The sequence below is a fragment of the Bos indicus x Bos taurus genome, chromosome 18 (assembly GCF_003369695.1).
Source record: "Bos indicus x Bos taurus breed Angus x Brahman F1 hybrid chromosome 18, Bos_hybrid_MaternalHap_v2.0, whole genome shotgun sequence".
NCBI lineage: Eukaryota > Metazoa > Chordata > Mammalia > Artiodactyla > Bovidae > Bos > Bos indicus x Bos taurus.
Window position 1 is genome coordinate 59549448 of NC_040093.1, and position 25372 is coordinate 59574819.

Consider the following 25372-nt stretch of genomic DNA (forward strand, 5'->3'; position numbering starts at 1 on the left):
CTCTACAGCAAAGTGATTCGGTTATACATATAGATCCATTCTTTTTTTTTATTGGCTTGTTTTCTTGTCATTACAGTTTATCGCAGGATAGTGGATATGGTTCCCTGTGTGATAGACTAGGACCTTGTTGTGTATCCATTCTCTTATATAAAAGCCTACATCTGCTAACCCCAACCTTGCATCCCTCCACCAACCCCCACTTCCTTGGCAACCACCAGTCGGATCTCTGTGTCCATGATCCTATTGCTGTCTCATAGATGGATTCACTTGGAGAGACACATTTTTAAAGACATGGGTGTGGATAGCAGCCTTTGGAGCAGACCCGTTTCTCCAGGCATTAAAAGTTCCAAGAAACAAAAAGTGAGAAAAGGAAGAGAAAACAAAAAGGAAGAGGCAAGTGAGAGTCCAGCCCCAGCGGGGAGCACCGTGGAGGAGTCGCAGCCTGGGTCATGTTGACAGCCCCGGTGCTCCCCAAATGACACACCCTCGGGAAACTCAGGCAGAGCCTGCAACTCCCCACCGCAATCCCACACCAGGCTCTGAAGCTATCTGCAGCCCCGCTATTTATCCGCCCGGCGAGGCACAACACTTACTTATTAAAAACATATCTATCATGGTTAATGACTTGATTTTTTCCCTTTAATACAGTACAATGACAGGTGTAAAGGGAAGATGAGAGTCAGATGCTGCTGCAATATGCTTCCTGCTCTAAGATGTCTTAGCGCATCAGCCTTCCTCCGTGGCGCCGGTTGGGTGGGGGGTGGGATGGAGGGGTGCCACCCACCCCCCTCGCTCCCCTCCACCCCACCCCCGACACACACAGATTACACGCTTGTGTTGGATGGAAAATCGTACCATTTGCAGTTTCAGATAAAAGCATGTTCAAGTGCATATGGAAAGTACCATTAGGAGCAACTCCAGAGCGCCGAGTAAAACGGGTCATTAGGTTTTTGTTTGCTGGAGAGTGTCTCCCATCTGACAGTACCGAATGGTGCCACTTTGAGCAGCTTATGTTCCCAGTTACATTAAACAGACAAACAGATTGACTGTTTTGCATTTCTCATCTGACAACAGCTTGTCTTCATTTGCCGCACACGGGTGGCAGGGCTGAAAAGCACGGTGGATGGCTGCCGCCAAGGTCCTGGTTTTGAATAACAGCAGATGCCAACACCGAACTTCAAAATCAATCACTTCTTTTTCCTGAGTATGGATAAAAGGTCCAGGAGAGCGCCTGCAGGGGGATTTCTGCTGTTTACAGCGGAACACAGAGAAGCCATGTTCATTACCAAACTTTCTGCGAGAAATCACAAGCTTGGGGAATTTTATCAAGGGAGGTGGTGGGTAAGACGCGGGGCTGTAGCACTGCCGGGAGCAGGCAGCTTGATCTGAGAACACTCGATGTGATGGAGGCGATGACCGTATTAGTGGATCTGATTCTGGCGCGAGGTCTTAATACGCAGTGACAGAAGAGAGAAGTCGTTTTCACACCAGCCACTTTTCTCAGTAGCCAGTGGTCGGTGGGTTAATTGAAAGCTTTCTCTAAGAGGGAGGCCGTCCAAGAGGCCATTTCTCACTTGAAATTATAAAGTTAATGGCTTGATTTCAAGTCAGCCAGCATGTGATCCAGTATCTTTGGGTCTCTGACTGCCCAGCTGCCCAGGCCCCTCTAGTGGTCCCACCACGGCCTCTCGTGGGTATCAGAGGCTGGACCACAGCCCCTGCTTAGCATCATCCTTGCGGCATTCAGGTGCTGGAGGGCATGCCCCGTGAGCATGTGACAGACGTGAGTGGGAGATGGACCTCCCGCCCCAGCAGTCCGGCCCCCTCCTATCTGCTCTGAGCCTCATCTGTTCTGTAAGAGGCAGGGAACCTTGGTGGCTCAAGTCCGGAACTTTGGCAATGGACAAACCACAGCTCGGTCCTCAGCTCTGCCCCTACAAGGCTGTGAGAGGGAGTGGACGTGACCTCGCTTCTCTGAGCCAGTTTCCTCATCCACAATATAGGGAGAGTAGTGCAGCTTCCACGTGACAGCATCATTGCGGAGCTGAAATGTGATCACGTGTATAAAAGCCGTAACAGCGCTCCTTACGCAGAACATCGTTAAGTGTTCAGTAATGGCTGGTAGGTGTGTGTATAAAACTATATGCATTTTCTTATATGTGGTTCATATGTGTGCATACACATACATATCATAAGATGCATAATAGAATGTGTTACCTGTGAGCATGTGTATACACACTCATACATAATATACAATACAGTGCATATATACTGAGTGTGTAAATACATACGTGTAAAGGTGAAATCTACCCACAGTGACTACGTGAAGGTCTGAAATGCTGTGATGGAGCCTCAGTCCTCTGGCCCTCCCCAGGAGGCCGGCAGGGGACACCCTCCTCGTCCTCCACCAGCCTCATCACGTTCATTCTCTCAAATGGGAAAAGACTTTTTCCTTCCATCTCATAACAGGCAGTCGAGCTCCGTCGAGGGTCCCCTGTCACCCTGAAAGCCGGCGCCCGTGGACACTGCTGTGGTGTGCCCGTCCTGCAGGGGACGAGATGAAGTCCGGGCGGGGAGAAGTCGCTTCCCCGGCGTCTGGTGGGTCTGTGGACCGGCGGGCATGCAAACCCTGGCGTGCTTCATGTCTCCATCCTCCTCGGGAACGGTGGTTGCCCCGCAGAGATGGGGAAACAGGGTCCTGTCACAGCAGGCACCTATGGGACCCATCCTCCTGAGGACCCTCCTGAGGACTCACTTCTCCTGTAGTCCAGCCTCAGCTTTTTTTTGTTTTGTTTTTGGCTCGGGGACCTGCCTTGTGACTGAGTTCCTCTGGCTCCTGTTGCCCCAAAACCAACCCAAATACAAGCATTTGGATTTTTATCAAAGCTTGCGGCAGACCCTGCTGTTGAAGTCAAGTTTTTTATTGACATAAAACTCAAGAGAGTTCTGAAAGGATCTCTTAAACAGAAACAAACCTCAGACATTGCTCCTGTAAAAAAAAGGAATTTTCTTTTTTTAGGGATTCATTGAAATCCTAGGATAATCTTGAGATGAGGATGAGTTTTTTTTTTTTTTTCAAGGAATGTCTTTAATTTTTAAAACGTTTATTTGCTTTTGGCCTTGCTGGGTATCCGTGGCTGTTTGAGGGCCTCTCCATTTGCAGCAAGTGGGGGCCTCAGTGCTTGTGAGTGCGGGCCTCCCCTACAGTGGCTTCTCTGCCTGCAGCTCCTGGGCTCTGGGGCACATGGACTCAGGACTTGCGGCTCCTGGGGCTTGGCTGCCCGAGGCATCTGGTCAGGGGTCTTCCCTGACCAGGGGTCAAACCCATGTCTCCTGATGGCAGGTGGATTCTTAAACCATTAGGCCACCAGGAAGCCCGAGGATGTGGCTTTTTAAGAGTTAACTCGTTAATGTACAGATAGTCAACAGTCAATACATGTTGGCCGTTTTTAGCCTTTTAGTCCAATCTGGCTGAAGAACCGTCATGAGCCCTTGCGCTTAGTATGATACACACAGTAACCTGCGTGTATTAATATTCAGGTCGCCCATGACCGCACGTTTCTGGAGCGTGTCTGTCATGCCACGCAAGGTCCTGCATGCTAGGGGAGGGTGGGGGACATGTCAGGCAGGCCCCCTGCCCTCAGCAACTGCTGATCACTTAGCTGTCCTAAGATGGGTGAGTCAAGTCCAGTGGATGATGGGACAGACAGCCCTGCTTCTAAGGGACTAAAATTTGCAGGGTGGGGGTGGAAAGAAATAGCTCTGGGCCAGAGTGGTTTAGCATAAAACAGGAGGATAGAGCCTTTCTGAAGTTGTACTCAGCATCAACAAAGGAGAGAGACGATGAGGAAGAAATAACTTGGACCATGCAATGCGAAGGTGCGGGCATCCACTGAGAGCCAAAAGGACCCTGAGAAGGATCAGGGTCAAGGCAGCAAGAGGCTGGCGTGTCTGTGTGGGCCCCCTGGTCTGACGGGGAACCCTTCCTTTAAGTCTGAAATGCTTGCGCATCACAGCTTGTTGCGGGTAGCAGAGGCACTGGAGATAACTTTAAAAAAAAAGTTAATTGCCTGGTTTTCCTCTCTTCCTTGAACCACCCTCCCCATCAGCTTTCCCCCAGTCTTTGTGCCCGGGCCTGGCACGTAGGACCTTTTGTTGTCTTAATAGAGGCTGAAACCCGCTTAGGGCCTGGAGTTTGCTGTTTTAATTCACCAGTGGAAGGTTTTGTCGTTCTCTTTGTTTGTTTTTCTTTTCCGTTTTCTTTCTCTAAGCCAGGGGGACAATGCGTTTGCAGAGCAGAAGCTGTGTGCTCCCGCGCTCCCTGGGTTCCGAACAAAACCCTCATTAACGGGGAGGTGGGTTTCCTGGTCACAGCTTTTAGCCAGGGGGCAAAGGTCGCCCATTAACCAGCATCCAGTCTAAACAGGACTGTGTAAAATGACCGGGAGGGGAGGGAGAAAAAGTCAAATATTTGTTCTTAATTCTCAAGTTAGTTTCCCCCCAGGGGTGTTCAGGGAAGCATAGAGAATGACAGACACAGTGCTGGGGCTGCAGACCTGCAGGCCCCCGGCCGGGATGCCCGTAAGCACCCTGGGCAGAGGGGCCGCCACTCCGGGGCTGGCGGGCAGGGTGCTCCAGGGCTCCGCTGCCACGCCATGGTGCCCCCCGCCCCGCATCCGCCTTCAGACCGGGCCCCGGGGCCTCTCTCGGTACCCAGACAGGAGCAGGATCCTGCTGCGTGATGATCTGCTTCTGCAATATCTGTTCCCCTGCCCGGAACCCTCTGAGGGTCCCCTCGAAGCCCTCCAAAGCCAGCAGGGGCTTGCCAGGTTCGCGGACGACTTGGCTGACACGCCCCTGCCCTGCCTTCGCCAGAGTTCAGCCCCCACGCCGCGCCCCTCCCCGCACCTGCAGCAGGTCCTGGCCTGAGTGCTCTTGCCCATGACCAGATCACCCTTCCCTGGGTCTTTGCGCGCTGGTGTCTCTGGGTTATCTGCACCCCACTTGCCTGCCCACCGTGGTCGGGGGCTGATCGCTGGAAGCCCTGGTGCCACAGCCAGGAATTACCCTCCTCTGACCCTCCCCAGCTGGAGCCCGCCTCCAAAGGACATACTTGGTTCTTCTCCTCCTCCGGTGGTCCTGGCAAGGGGGGCGGTCTGCAGAACCTGCGTCCCCAGATGAGACCAGGTAACCACCAGGCCCAGCATGGCAGCTCATTTCCTCAAATTCACCAACCAGACAAGCCCCTCTCCCTTCTCCCAGGACAAAAGGCTCCATGGGCAGAGAGAGGCTAGAATGATCCAGGAACACAGGTTCCCAGGCTCCGCCCCAGCTGGCTTCATCCAACAGTCCCCTTGCAGGGACCCCTGGCCCTGGGTGTGTGCTGTGCTGTCCTTGACGTGAATATTCTTAATCATTGTGAACAGGGAGTCCTGCGGTTTTATCACGACCGGACCCCAGATTGTATAGCAGAGCCTGACCTCAGCTGTGCATGAGACTCACTTACAAAGGTTTTAAAACCTACCCAGGAGGTTTGTTTGGCTTTAACCAGAGGGGACTCCCCAGGGGACCCTGGGGTGTAGCCCAGGTGTAGGTCCCACTGCTCAGCAGAAAACTGTTTGTGGAAGGAAACCAGAGGACGGGGAATGTGCATTGGCCCCAAGACACACCAAAGACGCTAGGTCCGTATTGCTATCGGACTCAACTCTGGCTCTTCAAAATGTTGGAAATACTTCACCATGATGAAAATACAAGCGATGGCAACGATGTTTATGGGGTGCTCACCATCAGCCCAGCGCTCTTCCAAGGACTTGTACATTCCATTGCGTTTGACTTTCACAAACTCTCTATGCAGCAGGTCCCGTTACTTTCTCCATGTACAGACGGGAAGCTGAAACTCTGAACTCTGCACAGCTCTCTAGTGCCGTTGACTTGAGTTTCCTCTTCCCGATCGATAGTCTGAACTTTCTTAGGGGATTGCGACACCCTCCAAGGCTTGAGAAGTGCCCTGTTCATCTCTGAGTCCCACCCGCCTCTATCATGCCCCGTGCACAGTAGGCATTCAGCAAATGCCCATGCCATCAGTTCTTCCCATGGAAGACTTGCTACGTCATTGCTTTTTCTCCGGGTAGGAAACTCGACGCTGCATCCTGGCTGTCGAGCAGCATTGCCTCGGAAAAAACCTCCAATGTACGTGTTTTCCGTGTTGTCTTATTTGGATCCTCTTCACTACCCGTAGCACTGAGCTCAACTACAGAGGCAGGACCTCAGGACATGAACTTTGACTTGATCGAGACCGCATGCCCCCACGGATATCATCCCGGAGAAGTGACTGGTTGGGAACAGGAAGCGGCCGGTGAAAGCAGAACCCTCTGTCAGGAACAGAGGGCAGGGCCAGGCAGTGGGCAGGACAGCATCTGTCGCTCACGGCTGTGACTGGAGACAGGGAGGCCTGAGCAAAGCTCTCTGGCACAGGGCTTCTGCTTTTCCCAACAAGAAAAGCTGTCAGGCAGAGGAGCCTGCGTGCAGCAGGGCAGCCAAATTGCAAGCTCAGGACAACAGAGGAGGGCCAGCTGGACCGTCTCGGTAGCCTTGAACTTCAGGGGAAAACAATACCTAGAGCTGGAGAGAAAATGGACCCACATTTCCTGTTAATCTTTGTGCTTGGCAGGCAGGACCGTTCCTGGGTCCTGGGGTTTCTGCTTCCCTTGACCCCAGGGCAGGAGAGGCAACAGATCAAGGTCTTAATGCAGTCAAAAGATTTAAAGAGCAGAGGACGGACATTAAAAAAAAAAAAAAATCATGAGTCTTGAAATATAGAGTAACTATGCTGTGACGGGGAAGCTGCTGAAATCTGTTTACGGAGGTGACTTTGTTGTTGTTCAGTCGCTTAGTCATGTCAGGTTCTTCGTGACCCCATGGACTGAAGCACTCCAGGCTTCCCTGTCCTTCACTATCTCCTGGAGGTTGCTCAAACTCATCTCCGTTGAGTCGGTGATGCCATCCAATCATCTCGTCCTCTGTTACCCTCTTCTCCTGCCCTCAGTCTTCAAAGAGCATCAGGATCTTTTCCAACGAGTCAGCTCCTCGCATCAGGTGGCCAAAGTATTGTAGCTTCAGCATCAATCCTTCCAATGAATATTCAGGTTTGATTTCCTTTAGGATGGACTGGTTTGATCTCCTGGCTGTCCAAGGGACTCTCAAGAGTCTTCTCCAGCCCCACAGTTCTAAAGCATCAATTCTTCAGCACTCAGCCTTCTTTAGGGTCCAACTTTCAGATCTGTACATTAATTCATAGACTGCTCCCTTAAACTTGCAAAGGACTTTTCAGCTTTTCCTACCTCCTCAGATATTTATCTTCCTGATCACATTCAAACACTTAACTCTATTTGTTATGTACTTACTTGATATGTAGTGAAAGTCACTCAGTCGTGTCTGGCTCTTTTGACCCATGGACCATACAGTCCATGGAATTCTCCAGGCCAGAATACTGGAGTAGGTAGCCTATCCCTTCTCCAGGGGATCTTCCCGACCCAAGGATCAAACCCAGGTCTCCTGCCTTGTAGGCAGATTCTTTACCAGCTGAGCCACAAGGGAAGCCCTGCTTGATATGTAATAACTTATTTAATCCCATAGTAATGTGAAGAGGAAGGTTTTGTGAGTGTCCCATTTTACAGATGGGCTAAGAAAAATCAAGTTAGATGAGGCTGGAATCAGCTCTAGACCTTTTTTCCTGTTTCACAGCCATCAGTCAGTGTGCTCAGAGAGCTCACAAGGCCCGTGGAGGGGCTGGATAAGTGGAGAGGTAGACGGGTGGGTTCCCCAGCCATCACTGTTGGGAGCAAAGTCTGGCGTGCAGAGTGAGAGAGGCGATTACCAGGCTGTAGGGAAGCCACAGAGCGAAGGGGCCAGCAGCAGAGCGGGCCTCGCTGGCTTTTTGTCCTAAGGACCCTGGGCAAGGGCAGGCTTCAGTTTCCATCCGTGAGGCAGGGATGCTAATGGCCCTGCCTCAGTGGTTTGTTGAGAGACTTTAAAGCGAGAAAAGGGGTTTTGGGCACAACAAGCAGTGCCTGACACAGACTGAGCACCTCGTAAAGGGTCTCCACCACCACCCGGCGTGAAACCTCACTTTCTGAAACCTCCCCAGGTTTCAGAAAGACAAGCATAGCAAGACAAGCTATGCCTTGGAGTTGTTTGTGCTCACCTGATCCCCGGCTGTGAATGACGTCAGAGGCTTTGGGGCCAGTACAGCACAGTGTGGGCTGATGCTCTGCAAGGTCTGAGCAGCTTCAAATATCTGCCTGTTGATTGTCTTCCTTATTCCTAGAAACACGTCTTCCACCCCCACCCCCCCACCCCCAAAACAAAGGTGTGTTCAGAGAGAATTGCATTTGCTGCGTGGGCTTCCAGCATTACTGTTGCTGGCTTTATCCATCTAACTTGTGTAGTGGGCTGTAGACTCTTTTCAAGGGGAGGACAAGCACTGCAGAACCGCAGACACTGAGAGCAAAGTGAGAAACGGACCTTGTTCCTCCCTGGTTCCGTCTCAGCCATGCAGGCCATATACTTCAGCTGATGTTTTTTTAAATTAAAGTAGATTTTATTCACAATACTGTATTCATTTCTGCTATTCAGCAAAGTGATTCATATATATATATATATATATATATATATATATATATATATATATGGGCTCCCATTGTATCCCAGACAACGAGCCTAGTGCCTAGCATCTAACAGGTGCCCCATAAACACTTTAGAATGGATAAGGAATGCACACAAAGCCTTGAACATCACATGCCAGGCCCACTGAGGTCACACGGTCACTAGTGGCTATAGCTAGTCCTTTGTGGGATGTGACTTCTGCCAGGTTACTCCCTGCATGGATCAAGGGCCAGTCAGAAAAACAGAACTCACCCCCAGTAGGTTCAGAGGAGGAAACTGAATATGAGCATCTAGTCCCAAATGGCTAGGAAGCTATAAAGGAATAAAAGGAAAGGTCAGGCTGCCCAGAGATCAGCCAGGGCAGAAAGCCATAGCACATAGGAAGTGTGTTGTTCTGGGACCAGAACCCAGAGGCAGGAGTCATGTGGAGAGAGAAGCAGGACCGCAGGGGGCAGACCATACCGCGGGGACCAGACTCAGAGAGAGAGGTGACACCTGAAGGGATGGGCATCCTTGGCTTCCCCTGCCGCTCACTCCCTCTGATTCCCTGCCAGCGCCTGCCTTTGTCCGGATCCATCAGGAAGAGGTTTGGGAGTTGAGGGGCTGAGAAATGTCATCCCCTGCCATGCAGAGCAAAGGTGGGCAGGGCAGGGAAGGGACGCCGGGCAAACAGGCGGATGACTGCCCCGTCCCCAAGGCTACAGGCCGCCTGCCAGTGCAGCGGGCCCCACGGATGACGCAGAAAAAGCAGTCTCTGCTGAGCCTCACCGGGACTCGCATGTGTATGATGGGCAATTCGTATTTCTTCCCACTGGTCCTTGATTGTCACTGTGCAGAGGATCTCAGGGGAGATGTGGGATACTCAGATTCCCAGGCCCCACCCGCAGAGTGTGGTTCAGACCACCTTCAGGACAGGGACTGGGAATCTGTATTTACAATAGAGGCTGCCCTCTCATGGAGGGCCAGCCCTGGTGATTCTACTGCCATGCCATGATTAAAGGCCAAAAACTTGAGAAACACCAACTTAGCTCCAGGACTTGGACAGTGTTCTAGGTTCCAAAGGAAGGGAGCAGGTACCTTTGGAAGCTGCTGTGTGGAACAGAAAGATCACACAGTGCCTGAGAGTGGACTTAGTTTGTGTGTGAGGCCAACAAGACCATCTCCTTGGAGCCAACCCTCCAGCCCAAGTCTTGCACGCAAAATGCCTTTGTTTATTTTAGACTAAAGTCAGGCACACACAGGGCACAGACGTTAAGCACACAGGCTCTCCAGTCTGCTGAACCTGGTTTGAAACTCAGTTCTCCGCAACTAAACTCTCTGTAGAGACCACCCTGCCTCTCAGATTGGTGTTACCTTCTTTAACCCAAGGCATATTCAGAAAGAAGAGTTTCCTTCATCTCGGGCCCTGATCCAGTGACCCATGTAAGCAGTCCTGGGGAAAGATAATGTCTAATCGAGCCCTAATGCTCCAAGGGAAATTAACATGTAGAGGTGGCCGGTTATCTCTTACCAGATAAGAGGCGGGCCTCGTCTGCATATTCTGCCCTCTGTTGTAAAGTGCCTGGGAGACCACGCTTTTATCTGATGAGAAGCAGCTTCCCTTCCCATGCGGGTCTCAGGCTTGGGATTTTAAGAGGGCTTAGAAACAAGTGTCCGGCAGTTTATTGATTAAGGACAGGGCAGGCTGTCTAAGAGAGCACACTCTGGACTCTGAGCGCTTGAAGTCCAGCCGTGGTTGTCTTTCTAGAGGTTGCAATTCCCTTGAAAGAATGACTTGGTTTCTCTAGGCCTCAGTCTCCACATCTCTGAAATGGGTACCAGACGCCTCCCTTTAGGTGACTTGGTAAAACTGTTAGGAAAGCCACGGGCTTACAGTGCAGGGCCTCGTATGAGGGCTGCACCGTGGCTGCAGCTGTCACTCACAGGACGGCGGAAGGGGCAGTTTCGTCCGGCAGCATGTGGGGCCAGGCCGAGATGACCCCAGGGGCTGGGGGCTGACGGGCCCCTCCAGGCGGCCAGCTTGGGCTTCCCCGCAGCAGGGCGGCCTCAGGTCCTCATGTGGATCTCAGGTCTGTAAGAGAAAGGAGGCGGGAGTTACCTCTTGAACGGCCAGACCCTGGACAGTACCAGCTCTACCACTGACTCCTGGTCAGAGCCGATCCGCCCAGACCCGGGGGAGGGGACCCAAGCCCATGTGTTGAAGGCGGGCACGTCAAAACTGTGAAGCCATCTTTGTTTGCCTGCGGTGGGTCTCAGATGTGGCACGTGGGATCTCTCATTACGGTGCATGGACTGTCTAATTGTGGCTCGTGGGCTTGGTTGCTGCACGACACGGGGGATCTTAGTTCCTGACCAGGGGTTGAGCCCACATGCCCTGCACTGCAAGGCGGATTCTTAACCACTGGACCCCCAGGGAGGTCCCTGTGGCCATCTCTGATCGGCCATAGCCCATCCCTCCTTGGGGAAGCTGTCCTTGGTTCTCCCTCCCCTCTTCCTCCTACACCTCCCTCTATCTGCTTTCCTCTAGGAACTGAATAATTACCCCTGGTGTGAAGTCTTCCCATTAAACTGGGAGTGATTTCCTTGAATAAAGGACCGGAGTTCCTTGATAAATTATTTGGCACATAATGGCTTCTCAATACCTCGGCAGTATAATGAGGAGTGTTAGAGTTACAGAGATTTGTGTCTTGTCTTCTGGTTTGCTCACCGTCTTAGCACAGAGAGACTCACTCACAGGAGGTTCCCGGAATGCGGCTGTGGAATGAATGGAGGAGTGGGCGAGCGAGTGAATGAACAAGTGAGCCAAGGCTTCCACACACAGTCCTGTTCCTGAGGTTAAGGGAGCCAGGCTAACTAATGAGTTCCCTGAGATTCTCGCTTGTGTAGATGCCCCAGCTTTAATTACACACAGGTCCTGGAAGGTCGGGGGAAAACAGCTGGCCTCTACCCACAACCCTCACAATAGACTGAGGTCTTCACCGCCAGCTGCGGGTCCTTGAGCCTCCACTGTGGACTCATCAGCTGTGTCCGTCCTCCTTGTCCCCCCCTCCCCTCTCCCCGCCCCCTGCCTCACCAGGAAGGGGCCAGTTTGCACAGTGAGACCCTCCCAAGGCCGAGGGCCCGAGTGCTTCCTGCCCGCCCGAGCGCAGAACAGCAGCTGGGCTGGGAGGCTGGCAGGTGTCTAACAGCCTGCTGCAATCCTGCATAACAGGAAGTGAAAGAGAACACCGTATCCAGTTGAAGCTGCAGTGGAATATGGGCTGCAATGCTTAATTAACCACCCTCAGTCATCTCACCGATCTCTGTGGTTGCCACAGGGGGGAAAAGTGAAGACAGAATGAACGGAGGCTACAAAGCCGTTTCTGTGTCCCCCGCCTCTCAACTGTTCCATGTAAATTACTTTTTCAATATTTAAAATGAAAATCTCAAAATATACACAGAATCAGAAGAAAGTAGTCGATTCCCATATAGTCATCACTCTACTTCAGTGATCGACACTGTAAAGCCTTTTTTTTTTTTTTTTATTGAAGTATAGTTGATTTGGGGCTTCTCTGGTGGGCTCAGATGGTGAAGAATCTGCCTGCAATGCAGGACACCCAGGTTCGATTCCTGGGTCAGGAAGATCCCCTGGAGAAGGGCATGGCTGCCTACTCCAGTATTCTTGCCTGGAGAATTCCATGGACAGAGGCATCTGGCAGGCTGTAGTCCAGAGCATTGAAAAAGTCAGACACGACCGAGCAACTGACATACAGTTGATTTACAATGTTGTGTGAGTTTCACAGGGATAGCAGAGTGATTCAGTTATATATATAAATATATGCACATATATTTTTTCAGATTCTTCTCCATTATAGTTTATTACAGGATATTTCATGTAGTTCCCTGTGCTATGGAGTAGGTCCTTGTTGTTTGCCTATTTGGTACATAGTAGCGTGTATCTCGGAGAAGGCAACGGCACCCACTCCAGTCCTCTTGCCTGGAAATTCCCATGGACAGAGGAGTCTGGTAGGCTGCAGTCCACGGGGCCGCTAGGAGTCGGACATGACTGAGCGACTTCACTTTCCCTTTTCACTTTCATGCATTGGAGAAGGAAATGGCAACCCACTCCAGTGTTCTTGCCTGGAGAATCCCAGGGATGGAGGAGCCTGGTGGGCTGCCGTCTATGGGGTCGCACAGAGTCAGACACGACTGAAGCGACTTAGCAGCAGCAGCAGCAGCAGCGTGTATCTGTTAATCTCAAAGTCTTACTCTGTTGCCATACTTTCCCCTTTGCTAACTGTAAATTTGTTTTCTATGTCTTTGAGTCTATTTCTATTTTGTAAATAAGTTCATTTGTATCACTGTTTCTTAGATTCCACATGTTAAGTGATATCATATTTGTCTTTGACAATACTTCACTTAGAATGATAATCTCCAGGTTCATCCATATTGCTGCAAATGGCATTATTTTGTTCTTTTCACAGCTGATGGTATTCTATCGTATCCATGTACCACATCTTCTTTATCCATCGCTCTACTGATGGATGTTTAGGTTGTTTCCATGTCCTGGCTATTGTAAAACAGTGGGGCAGTGAATATAGGGGTGTATGGATCCTTTCAAGTTAAGAGTCTTCTCTCGATATGCCCAGGAGTGGGATTGCTGGTTCATACGCAGTTCTCTTTTTTCATTTTTTGAGGAACCTCAATACTGTTCTCCACGGTGGTTGCACCAATTTACATTTGCACCAGCAGTGTAGGAGGGTTTTTCTCCAGACCCTCTCTGGCATTTAATTGTAGACTTTTTGCTGATGACTGTTCTGAGCCGTGTGAGAGGGCCCCAGGCCCGTGCTGGCATTCTGGTATCTGGCGTCAGGGTCTGGAAGGCTCTATCGACGCTGTTGCTTCCCAACAGGCAGGTGAAGTTGGTCCCTGGAGTCTGGCTGGAGGGTCCAGGGATCCCAGAGCTGGTTCCGGCAGGATCATATTACAGTTTTCTTGAGCCTGGTGTCAGCCCCCTGGTGGGTGAGGCTGGTCTGGAGGCGTGTGCAGCCTTCATGGAGGGAAGGGCTGGTGCCTGCCCACTGGGTCTTGGCTAGGAGACCAGGTGGTGGTTGTTGCTCAGTCATGTCCGACTCTTTTCGACCCCATGGGCTGAAGCATGCCACGGTTCCCTGCCCTTCAGTATCTCCTGCAGTCTGTTCATACTCATGTCCATTGAGTCGCTGATGCCACCAAACTACCTCATCCTCTGTCATCCCTTTCTCCTCCTGCCTTCAATCTTTCCCAGCATCAGGGTCTTTTCTAATGAGTTAGTTCTTCCAATTGGGTAGCCAAAGTATTGGAGCTTCAGCTTCAGCATCAGTCTTTCCAATGAATATTCAGGACTGATTTCCTTTAGGGTTGACTGGTTTGATCTTCTTGGAGTCCTGGAGACTCTCAAGAGCCTTCTCTAGCACCAGAGTTTGAAAGCATCAGTTCTTCAGTGCTCAGCGTTCTTTATGATCCAACTTTTACATCTGTCAATGACTACTGGAAAAACCATACCTTTTACTATATAGACCTTTGTTGGCAAAGTAATATCTCTGCTTTTTAATATGCTGTCTAGGTTGGTCATAGCTTTTCTTTCAAGGAGCAAGCATCTTTTAATTTCATGGCTGCAGTCACCATCTGCAATGATTTTGGAGCCCAAGAAAATAAAGTAGGCTACTGTTTCCATTTTTTCCCCATCTGGTTGCCACGAAGTGGCCCTCAGGTTAGCAGGGTCATGTCTAGGGGGAGTGTCTGAGGCAGTGGTGGGCGCTGCAGTCTTTAGGCAGCAGCCTGTCTGCTCATGGGTGGGGCTGTGTTCCCACAAGGTAACTGTTGGCCCTGAGCTGTCCCAGCTTTGGACTCTACAGGCTGTTGGGTGGGGCCAGGTCTTGGTGCGAATGAGATAGAGGGTAGATTTCAAGATAGCAGCCTCCAGCATCAGCATCCATGCGGCTGAGCGCTCCCAAATGTGTACCCACCAGTGTCCCCATCCCCAGGGTGAGATGCAGCTGTCCCCCGCCTCTCAGGGAGACGCTCCGGGATTCACAGGTGGGTCTGGCCCAGGCTTCTATCCAATTACTGCCTTTGCCTGAGGTCCTGGTGCTCATGAGGACGTGTGTGGTCCTTCAAGAGTGAAGCCTCCATTTCCCGCCATCCTGTGGGGCTCCTGAAGTCAAGCCGCACATTTGGCCTTCAAAGCCAGCTGCTGTGCGGGCTCGTCCTCACAGTTCCAGGGCTCCTGGCTGTCTACTTCACCATCATGGCTGCTCACCTCAGCAGAGCCAACTCTGGACTGTTATCCTGTGCTCACGGCCCCGGCTCTCTGATCCTCAGCAGAGCCAACTCTGGACTGTTATCCTGTGCTCACGGCCCCGGCTCTCTGACATAACACAGAGGGGGTGTTCACTTCTGACTTTATTTTTTAATGGGTTTCCAAAGTTTTGTTTCATTTTGTTTATTTGCTATAGAGTCAAATCTGTGCCATACTCTTAGGAATGGTCCCTTTGTGTGTGTGTTGGGGGGTGGGGAGGGGGAGTGCTGAGTGAATTCATGCAGTTGTCTCCATACACAGATATTTGTACAAATGCATAGACGGTCTTGAGGTAGCTTATGCAGTTGCACGTAGGTGTAATAACCATGTGATCAGAATGTCTGCGCGGGATGGTTACATAGGGCTGGGTTGTCTCACGTGTTAAAGATGTGTGGAGATGGGCAGCCATGAGTGGGTAGCCATGAGTGAGGGTCACTGGTGTGTCTGCCTGGAGAGATATTTCAGTTGATAGGGAGGTGTCCTTTCAAAGTCAAGTAAGCTTCGCTTCCTTCTTTAGTGGCAGATGATTAAAAGGACTCTCAGAGATCATATAGCTCCCTTCTACTTCCAGAACAGACTTGTTCACTTGGATGGACTTTCTGGGGAATCCTTGGCACATTTAAAAAATCCATGGGGGCATGAATGCATTAAAACAACAACAACAAAACAACAGATAACGTTTTAAGGGCGTACTAAGCGGCTGGTATGGCCCCAGGCACTTTTCATTATTGACGTCACTTGAGCCTCTGGATAACCTTGCATCGTAGGAACCATTATTATTTCCTCCGTAGAGTTGACAAATGTGAGTAGCTGGGAGGTGGAAGAGGCGGGATCTCAAAGCACACTGTTGGGTGTGAGAACCCCCGTGGTCTACCAAGTCAGCATCCTGAAGAATGGAGACAGAAGACGCACCCCTCTGCACAGCCAGGTTTGCAGTGGATGTAATTTGCTCCACGGCCTCTAGGGACAGGGAGTCTATGAGCATCAGAACCAGTCCTGGAGAGAGCCCCAGGGCAGAGATGGGTGGCTGTGGGAAGCTCACCTCTGCTCCGACGCCGCCTCCCTTCGGGACATCAGCAGCCTCACTGCCCACGAGTCCCACCCTGACTGCCTTCTGCCTTTGCTTGGACTTGAGTCCTCCAGCTCCCTAAGCCCTCTTTTTGCAGATTTCGGGGTGGTTTCTCACTCCTGAGCCCCCACCCCTCAGAGGCCAGCAAGATCACCCCAGGGAGCTTCTTGAGGAAGTGGTGTCAAACTCCAGAAGTCTGGAGTCACACTCTGAGAGATCAGAATTCAGTGCTCGGGAGTGCGGTGGGGCGGGGGTGGGGGTGGTGGGGAGCCAGAAGCTTGCATTTTCCACCAGCCCCCCTCCCTCCTTGACTCTGATGTGAGTGTTCAAGACCATATTTTCAGAAAAACTGCCCTCCATCCTTTCCAGGGAGTTAGCTTTAGAACCCTCCTTCCTGCAGCTAAGAAGGAAGCCTGGTCTGAACACACACGTGGCTGAGCAGTGTCCCAAATGGGCTGTAAAGTGGGGGCCAATATATTCCTCTAAAAGTTCCACCTGCATTGCCAGGCAGTATTCCTTTACAAGCCATTGGGGGAGAGGAGCAGACCAATGCCCATGAGAAGCCAGGCATCCCTTAAGGAATTTAAATGGGTCAGGAACTCTTAAAGAATTTAAATGAGCATGAAATAGGTAGAGAGGGTTTTCTGGGCCAATATGCAAGCCGCACAGTAAATAGCTATTTTCAGCGCGGAGTCTGGTTGGCAGATTTGCATATACATGTGATGCCGTGAGTTTCTATTTTTGCCATGTAAATGTGCAGTTTGTAAAGAGAGCCCTGTGCCCCGGTGGAAATGCAGGCTTGGGCTGCTTGGCTGGACCTGGTGTTCTGTGTTCTGACGAGTCCAGGTGAGAGTCGAGAGATGGGCAGAGAAGAGAGAAGGTGTGTGGGGAGGCTTCTGGAGTCCTTGGATAGCTGAGCTCAGCCCTGCAGCCACATCCCCCTGCCGGAAAAACGGAAGTCAAGAATGGAAAAGTCGAACATCCATTGTGCTGTGACACCAGCCTTCGTTGGTTTAAAACAACTTCCTGTCTTTTTTTTTTCCCCAAACCCACCACTGATTTGTTATGATTATCATTGACTTTTCTATTATGGTGACCCTTAGGATTATTGTCGGAGTGTAGGTACATGACTGACACACGGGAGCAGAACCAGGAAAGCTCCTGCTCTTCTCCCTAAGTGTGCCTGGCTGCAGAGGACTGGAGTGGGCCCGATGGAGGGTTTCTGACAAGTCTCTCCTGGTGCTGTCGCCGTGGCCCAGCACATGGCTGCCACTAGGGTATTTTGTCATTACCCAGTAGGACCTCTTGGGGGTCACTTTGCAGAGTGAACTTGGCATTTTCCTTTGGATCCTTATCTACTGGGAAGGAGGCCATCTTTTGGCTTTTGCTTGCTGCTGCTGCTGCTGCTGCTAAGTCGCTTCAGTCGTGTCCGACTCTGTGCGACCCCATAGACGGCAGCCCACCAGGCTCCCCCATCTCTGGGATTCTCCAGGCAAGAACACTGGAGTGGGTTGCCATTTCCTTCTCTGATGTAATCGCTAAGTCACATCTAACTCTTTGGAGCCCCATGGACCATAGCCCACCAGGCCCCTCTGTCCATGGGATTTCCCAGGCAAGAATACCGGAGTGGGTTGTCATTTCTGTCTCTGGAGTTGCTTGCTGCAAGGATGCCAATTAAGGAAAGATCTTACAGAATGAAGGGAGCTTTGCCTTAGTCCTGAGGAAGGTGGTGGTTGTCAGCACTGGTTTGCTTACCTTCTGCTCACAGGCTCAGAAACTGCTGAAGAGACAGTGATATTTTGCTAAATTACCACTAATGCTGGCGGTTTCCAACCTTTGTTTCCCATAAATATCAGGAGACTACCTTCATTTAAAAGAACCTGCGGGACTTCCCTGGTCGTCTAGCGGTTAGGACTCCGCACTCACCACAGGGCGCATAGGTTAGAGCCTCGGTCAGAAACTAAGATCCTGCAAGCCAGACAGAGTGGCCATAAAGGAAAAAAAGAAAGGAAAAGGGAAAACAAGATCCCATGGCTGAGGAACACAGGGAGCATCAAGTGGTCCTAAAAGGACCCTCCCTCCAATACTACTACCTTCGTGCCTTTCTTTCTTGTTTTTTGTTTGTTTGGTTTTTGCAAAATATCGTTTCATTTAAATGGAATATGGGCAAAATGGTGCCTCCAGCTACTTCCACGTCCAGGAGATGAGCACTTCTGTCTACGAAGAGGGTCAACCAGCTTGATGAAAATTCAGCTGCGGTCACCCAAGCTTTCTAAAGGCAGGATGAGTGCCCAAGGCAGAGCGTCTGGAGGTTTGGTGTGGCCTCTGCTGGGTGTGCACACACTTTCATTTTTAGAATATTAGTTCCTTTATCAGGTCTAACCCCGAGTCGGTAATGACTGCTTGGCATTTGGTCACAACACGTGACCATATTTGGCCAATTTTCAGAAACCACCTAAGCCGTAGTGACATAGCTTCAAAGACAAGCAAGATGTTTTCTCAAAAAATTATTTTAAAGCACTTTTAGAAAAAAGTTTGTGTTTCCCTTACTCCTTAATAATTGAAAAAAAAAAAGTAACAATGAACTAAGGGAGATGTTTATCAAGCTTTGGGGCTGTCACTTAAGCTTTGGAGGTCTTCTTACAACATAGAGAAGGGTGTTTACACCGGAATAAGGACTTTTGCTAGTCTCAGAGAGCTCGTGAAAGGAAATACTGTAAACTTTTGCCAAAGCTGCATCATCTTTGAAATAATTTACTGTGTACTGTGAGGAAATGTCTTGAGTGTCACATATTATGACTTGCTTCCAAGAATTACTATTCATTATCTCGCAAAGCTGTATTTATCCATCCACCCATCATCTACCTATCCATCCAGCCATTTACCCATTCACCACAGCTGTCATCACTCTGCTGATTGCCAGAGATACAGAGATGTACATGAAACAGTCCCTACTCCCTGCCCTCAAGGAGCTCAGGATCTAGTACAGTAAACCCTTGTCTTGTACCGATCTAAGTTTCTGAGAATCCAAAACTTTGTGCCTTTCTCACCTGTCATTTTCGCTGCTCCGTGAACGTGAATGGACTCACACAGTGTCTCTGCCGAAACTAGTGAGGAAGATGGAATCTTTGAAACAATGGGTGAGCGTGGCTGATAGACCAACGCCCACCCTGAGATCAGCTCTGTGGTTTTCCATCCTTAATCATTCTCAGAAGATAACATGCTGTTTTCATGGGTACAAGAGACTCCCAAAGAAAACCACCTCATGTTGTTGCTATTTATGAAACTAACAAAAGTAGAGAAGTCCACTAAAAGTTTTGATGGGAAAAATTATATAACAAACTGATAGTGAATAATTTGAGATCTTGCCCATGGTGCTTAGTCATCCAGGCGCGTCCGACTCCTTGCGACGCCCTAGACTGCAGCTCGCTAGGCTCCTCTGTCCATGGGATACTTCAGGCAAGAATATTGGAGTGGGTTGTCATTTCCACCTCCAGGGGATCTTCCCGGCCCAGGGATTGAACCCAGGTCTCCCGCACTGCAGGCGGATTCTTTACTGTCTAAGCCACCAGCGAAGCCCCAACTTGCACATAAACTCCTCACTAAGATGAGGGACTCAAGGGAATGATTTCATCCTGTTACTACAGGCTTTGGAAAATGCGTGACTTTGGAGCCAGTTACAAATACTTGGTTCTTAGGACCCCAAGTTGCAAGGTTTCTCTGAACTCAAGGGAAGCCCACCCTTTAGCATTTCCATTAATGTTTTTTTCTTTGGGAGGGGGGCATTCGTGCCCAATATTGAACAAGACAGGTGATACATTTCTTGACCTGCTTTTTATTAGCTCACTCAGTAGCGGATAGAATACCAACTCTAGTCATTTCTTTGTGAGTATTGATGAGTCTGTGACAGTTTGAGATTTTTGTACAACCCTAATGCTTTGTGAAAATATCTGTGGTTTTGGCTGTTGTAGAAGTCACAGGTGCTGTGCAAACTCCAGGATTCTGTGACTACCTGTGGAATTGAATGAGTGCTAAATTTCAGCCAGATGTTATTGCAAATAAAGATGTGATTTTTTTTTTCTTTTCTCTTTCACATTCACAGAAACCAAATTAAGAACCTCTGCACTAGCAGTCGATTTACTCTGGGAATATGTACGTGCCCCCCCTTTGCCTTCCTCATAATATTTGTAATGAGGGCAAAGATGATGGGGAAGTAAGCACAGCACAGCCAAGGGAAAGGCTTCCCTGGTGGCTCAGACAGTAAAGAATCTGCCTGCAATGAGGGAGACCTGGGTTTGATCCCTGGGTTGGGAAGATCCCCTGGAGGAGGGCATGGCAACCTACCCCACCATTCTTGCTGGAGAATCCCATGGACAGAGGAGCCTGGCGGGCTCCAATTCATGGGATTGCAAAGAGCTGGATGTGACTGTGTGACTAAGCATGGCACAGCACTCATGCCCAAGTAATCGATGCCCTTTCTGTGGTCATCCCAGTTGTGCTGCCTAAGATCTCAAAATTAAAAGAGAAGAAATCCTCCAAGCACTATCGGTTTTGTAACCTCTCCTCCCGAGGGGATACAGAGTGATGACCTCAAGGTCTGGGCCGCGGCTCTTCATAATAGGGCACTGCTCTGTGTCTCCGCGCCACCTGGAAACCACGGGCCTCCTAGCTTTAGGCACAGACCTCCTGCTTCCCAATTGGCAGTGTTTCCGCCTTCACAAATGCCATTTCTAGAGTTCAGGAGCAGGATCTGTCATCCTTTATTACTGGAGTATCTTTATTCCCAGTATTCCAAGAGGTGACGGTCTCGCCATCATTTTTTTTTTTCCATCTCTTTTTACCAGGAGGCCCCAAACACTGGGACCTCCATTGGTTTATTCTACATGCAAGTGTCCTGGCATGAAACCTCAGGTTAGGGTCCTCCGTGTGGTCCTTGCTGTCCACAGACAGAAATGCAGGGCTCTGCGGTGGGTACAGTGGGGGACAGTGCGTGCCTCAGGTGTAAAGGATGGCAGTGGGTTTCTCGACAGCATTTCTTCTGTGAATGCAGGTCTGTGTGCTTAAGATGGGACTTGAATACAAACAACAGCTGTACAGAGCTCTTTCCAAGAACGCAACTAACTGCAGAAGGCCAAGGTTACCTTGAATATTCAGGACTCAGGGCCCTGGGGCTCTCTCTTTTATTTGTCATAACCTCTGACCTCTTTTTAAAATTGTTTAAGATGCTTCTTTAGGTGCATTCGGTCTTAGTTGCGGCACGCGGGTTCCGGTTCCTTGACCAGGGATGGAACTCGGGCCCCCTGCAGTGGGAGCACAGAGTCATAGCCACTGGACCACCGGGGAAGTCCCTCTGACCTCTTGTGTTAAACCACAGACTGTGTTTTCTAACTCCTCAGGGGTCCCTTCTTCTCCCTTCGTTTCTCGTCATTCCTCTTACTCTGTGCCAGCAGCAACGTTTACCTAACAGCCTTCACTCCCTACCCGCGTACCCTTCTCTCCTTTTCTTTCATGCATTTGACTCTTTCTGAGATGCCCAGTTCCCTAGGAGGAGGGTGTGAGAAGGTGGTTCCTGGGAGGAGAGGGAGAGACTGGGTAGGACTGGGGAGCAGGTAGGCAGAGACGCGCATTCAGCTGAGGTCTGGGTCTGAGTGGTGCCCCAGGGCAGTCAGCCCAGGACTGCCGGCTGCCCCGAGGACGGGGCTTCACCTCCAGGCTTTTTCAGACATTGAGGCTTCTGATGGCGGATGCCGGGTCTCCGGGGGTGGGGACGGGGCTGAGGGCTGGGAACAGAGAGGGCTCCCTGGGACCTGAGCACATTGTCACGGCATCACTGCTCTCACTCTTTCTAAATCCTCCAGCTTCTGGTCGTCCCCCGTAAAACTTAGGTGTTGTCTCACGCGCCGCTTGACTCAGGCGAGTTAAGAACCCCCCTTGCTTTTGATTTCAGTCTGCTGAGGTTATTGCATTCCCTACTTCTTTCTTAGCCAGACTCTTCCCCGCTGCACTGCGTGAGTTAAGGGCGTTCCGCGGGCTGCTTCCGGAACCTTCCTGCTATTTCTATCAACTCCGTTCAAAGCTCATTTGTAAGAGAGGGACTTCCTGTTCATTATTTCTGTTTCTGTGCGGCGGGAAGATTTATGTGAAAATTCGTATTCCTGTGCTCCGTTATCACCCATCAGTCATCTCATCCTTTCCTGATGGTGCTAACTCTTCTCTCCCTGCCATCTCTGCTTCCGGGGCCATCATTATCCTCACGCCTTGTACAGGGGGCTCCGTCTCTGGCCACATCCCTCCCTTTGTGGTAAGGACTCCCAGGGGCCACTGAGATAGGCCCATCCAGAGACCCCCTCTGGACTGTTTTCTGGGTAGCCAGGAACCTGGGGTTCTTCCTGCTGCCTCTGGGTGCTGTACAGCCTCTTCCCCAGGTCACTGTTCCCAGGAACTGACCGAACCTGGGCTATCCTGGCCGTCAGCAGAGGACAGTATAGATAGAACTGACTCTATGGGCTGGAGTCTAGACAGGCATACTAGATTGACCAGCGTTCCCCCAAATTCAGGTTCACCTAGAACCCCAGAATGTGACTCCTTATTTGGAAATAATCTATGTAGATCTATACAATGGAATATTACTCAGCCATTAAAAGAATGAAATAATGCCATTTGCAGCAACATGAATGGATCTAGAGATTGTCATACTGAGTGAAGTCAGACAGAGAAGGAGAAATATCATATGACATTGCTTATATGTGGAACCTACAAAGAAAATGATACAAATGAACTTATTTACATAACAGAAGGAGACTCACAGACTTAGAAAATAAATTTATGGTTGCTGGAGGAAAGGGATAGTTAGGGAATTGGGGAAGGTCATGCACACACTGCTATATTCAAAATGGATAACCAAAAAGGACCTATTGTATAGGACAGGGAACTCTGCTCAGTGCCGTGTGGCAGCCTGGGTGGGAGAGGGGTTTGGAGGAGAATGGATACGTGTATATGTAGGGTTGAGTCCCACTGCTGTTCACCTGAAACTGTCACAATATTGTTTATCGGCTATGCCCCAATACAAAATAAAATGTTTAAAGTTTGGGGAAAAAAAGGAATAGTCTATGTAGATATAATTCAGTTCAGTTCAGTCGAGTTTGACTCTTTGCAACCCCACGAACTGCAGTGCACCAGGCTTGCCTATCCATCACCAACTCCTGGAGCTTACTCAAACTCATGTCCATTGAGTCAGTGATGCCATCCAAGCATCTCATCCTCCGTCGTCCCCTTCTCCTTCTGCCAATGAACACTCAGGACTGATTTTCTTTAGGATGGACTGTTTGGATCTCCTTGCAGTCCAAGGGACTCTCAAGACTCTTCTCTAACACCACAGTTCAAAAGCATCAATTCTTTGGCACTCAGCTTTCTTTATGGTCTAGCTCTTAACATCCATACATGACTACTGGAAAAACCCTAGCTTTGACTGACTATACAGATCTTTGTTGTCAAAGTAATGTCTCTGCTTTTTAATATGCTGTCTAATTTGGTCATAGCTTTTCTTTCAAGAAGCAAGCATCTGTTAATTTCATGGCTGCAGTCACCATCTGCAGTGATTTTGGAACCCAAGAAAAGAAAGTCTGTCACTTTTTCCATTGTTTCCCCATCTATTTGCCATGAAGTAACGAGACCGGATGCCATGATCTTCGTGTTTTGAATGCTGAGTTTTAAGCCAGCTTTTTCACTCTCCTCTTTCACTTTCATCAAGAAGCTCTTTAGTTCCTCTTCACTTCTGCCATAAGGGTGTCATCTGTATACCTGAGGTTATTGACATTTCTCCCGGCAATGTTGATTGCAGCTTGTACTTCACCCAGCCCGACATTTTGGATGATGTACTCTGCATATAAGTTAAATAAGCAGGGTGACAATATACAGCCTTGACGTACTCCTTTTCCTATTTGGAACCAGTCCATTGTTCCACATCCAGTTCTAACTGTTGCTTCCTGACCTGCATACAGGTTTCTCAGGATGCAAGTAAGGTGGTGTGGTATTCCCATCTCTTTAAGAATTTTCCAAAGTTTGTTGTGATCCACATAGTCAAAGGCTTCAGCATAGTCAATGAAGCAGAAATAGATGTTTTTCTCAAATTCTCTTGGTTTTTCTGTGATCCAAAAGATGTTGGCAATTTCACCTCTGGTTCCTCTGTCTTTTCTAAATCCAGCTTGAACATCTGGAAGTTCTAGGTTCATGTACTGTTGAAGCTTAGCTTGGAGAATTTTGAGCATTACTTGGCTAGCATGTGAGATGTTTGCAATTGTGTGGTAGTTTGAACATTCTTTGGCATTGTCTTTCTTTGGGATTAGAAGAAAATATAATTAGTGAAGTTGAAATGAGGTCCTCCTGGGCTGAAGTGGGCCTAAGTACAGTGACTGGCATCCTTGTAAGAAAGAGACACAGGTGCATGGGGATTCGGTGCCTCATGCCTCCTCGCCTGAGGACAGAGGCAGAGAAGGGATGATGTAGTCACAGCCAGGGCACCGCTGGGCCTGCTGGCGGAGGCCAGGAAGGATTAGCCCCTGGAGCCTGTAGAGGGGGCCTGGCCCCCATGGACACCCTGCTTTCCAGCTTCTGGCCTCCTAAACTTCAGAGAGCAAATTCCTGTTGTTTGAAGCCCCTGAGTTTGTGGTACTCAGTTCCAGCTGCCCTGGGAAACCCACACGATATATATAACCCATGAGGCCCCTGCTGGTGGGAGAAGGAGTCTTAGATGGAACAAGGAGGGTGATCAGCCCCAAGCTGGGGTTCCCTCTGCCTCCAAGTTCAGGTGCAGAATTCCAGGGGAGCAAAAACTTTTGATGGTGAACCAGGCCCCCCAGGTTGTATGAACAGATACTTGTCAAGAGAGGAGGACATTTCTACAGCGTGTTGTGAGTGTGTGCCGAGTCGCTTCAGTTGTGTCCAACTCTTTGCCACACCATGGACTGTAGCCCGCCAGGCTCCTCTGTCCATGGGATTCCCCAGGCCAGAATACTGGAATGGGTTGCCAGGTCCTCCTCCAGGGGATCTTCCCAACCCAGGGATTGAACCTGCGTCTCTTACATCTCCTGCTTTGGTAGGTGGGTTCTTTACCACAGTAGAAACTCAGACTCTTAGCGGTATTCCTGGCCCAGCCCCCACAGATGTTGGGGTAAGCCTGCCCCGGACCTTTCTTCTCCCGGGGTTTCCACAGAGCGAGGTTTGTCCCCAAAGTCTAATTCATGGAGGCGCTTCTACTACAGACCCAGTTAAGCATCACGGGCAAGCAGCTTAACCTTTTCTGGATTTTCTGAAATGTCATT

The 25372-nt window shown here is 49.9% G+C and overlaps 1 protein-coding gene and 1 long non-coding RNA gene across 2 annotated transcripts in view; one reads left to right on the plus strand and one right to left on the minus strand.

Moving 5' to 3' along the window:
- The window catches only part of MAF (MAF bZIP transcription factor), a 352604-nt gene that overhangs the window by 277369 nt on the left and 49863 nt on the right, over positions 1 to 25372 (plus strand). The window lies entirely within an intron of this gene.
- LOC113875519 overlaps positions 9853 to 25372 on the minus strand; it is a 43110-nt gene continuing 27590 nt past the window's right edge. The window contains exon 3 of the long non-coding RNA XR_003506267.1: positions 9853 to 10735. This is a non-coding gene — a long non-coding RNA (uncharacterized LOC113875519). The remainder of the gene's footprint in view (positions 10736 to 25372) is intronic.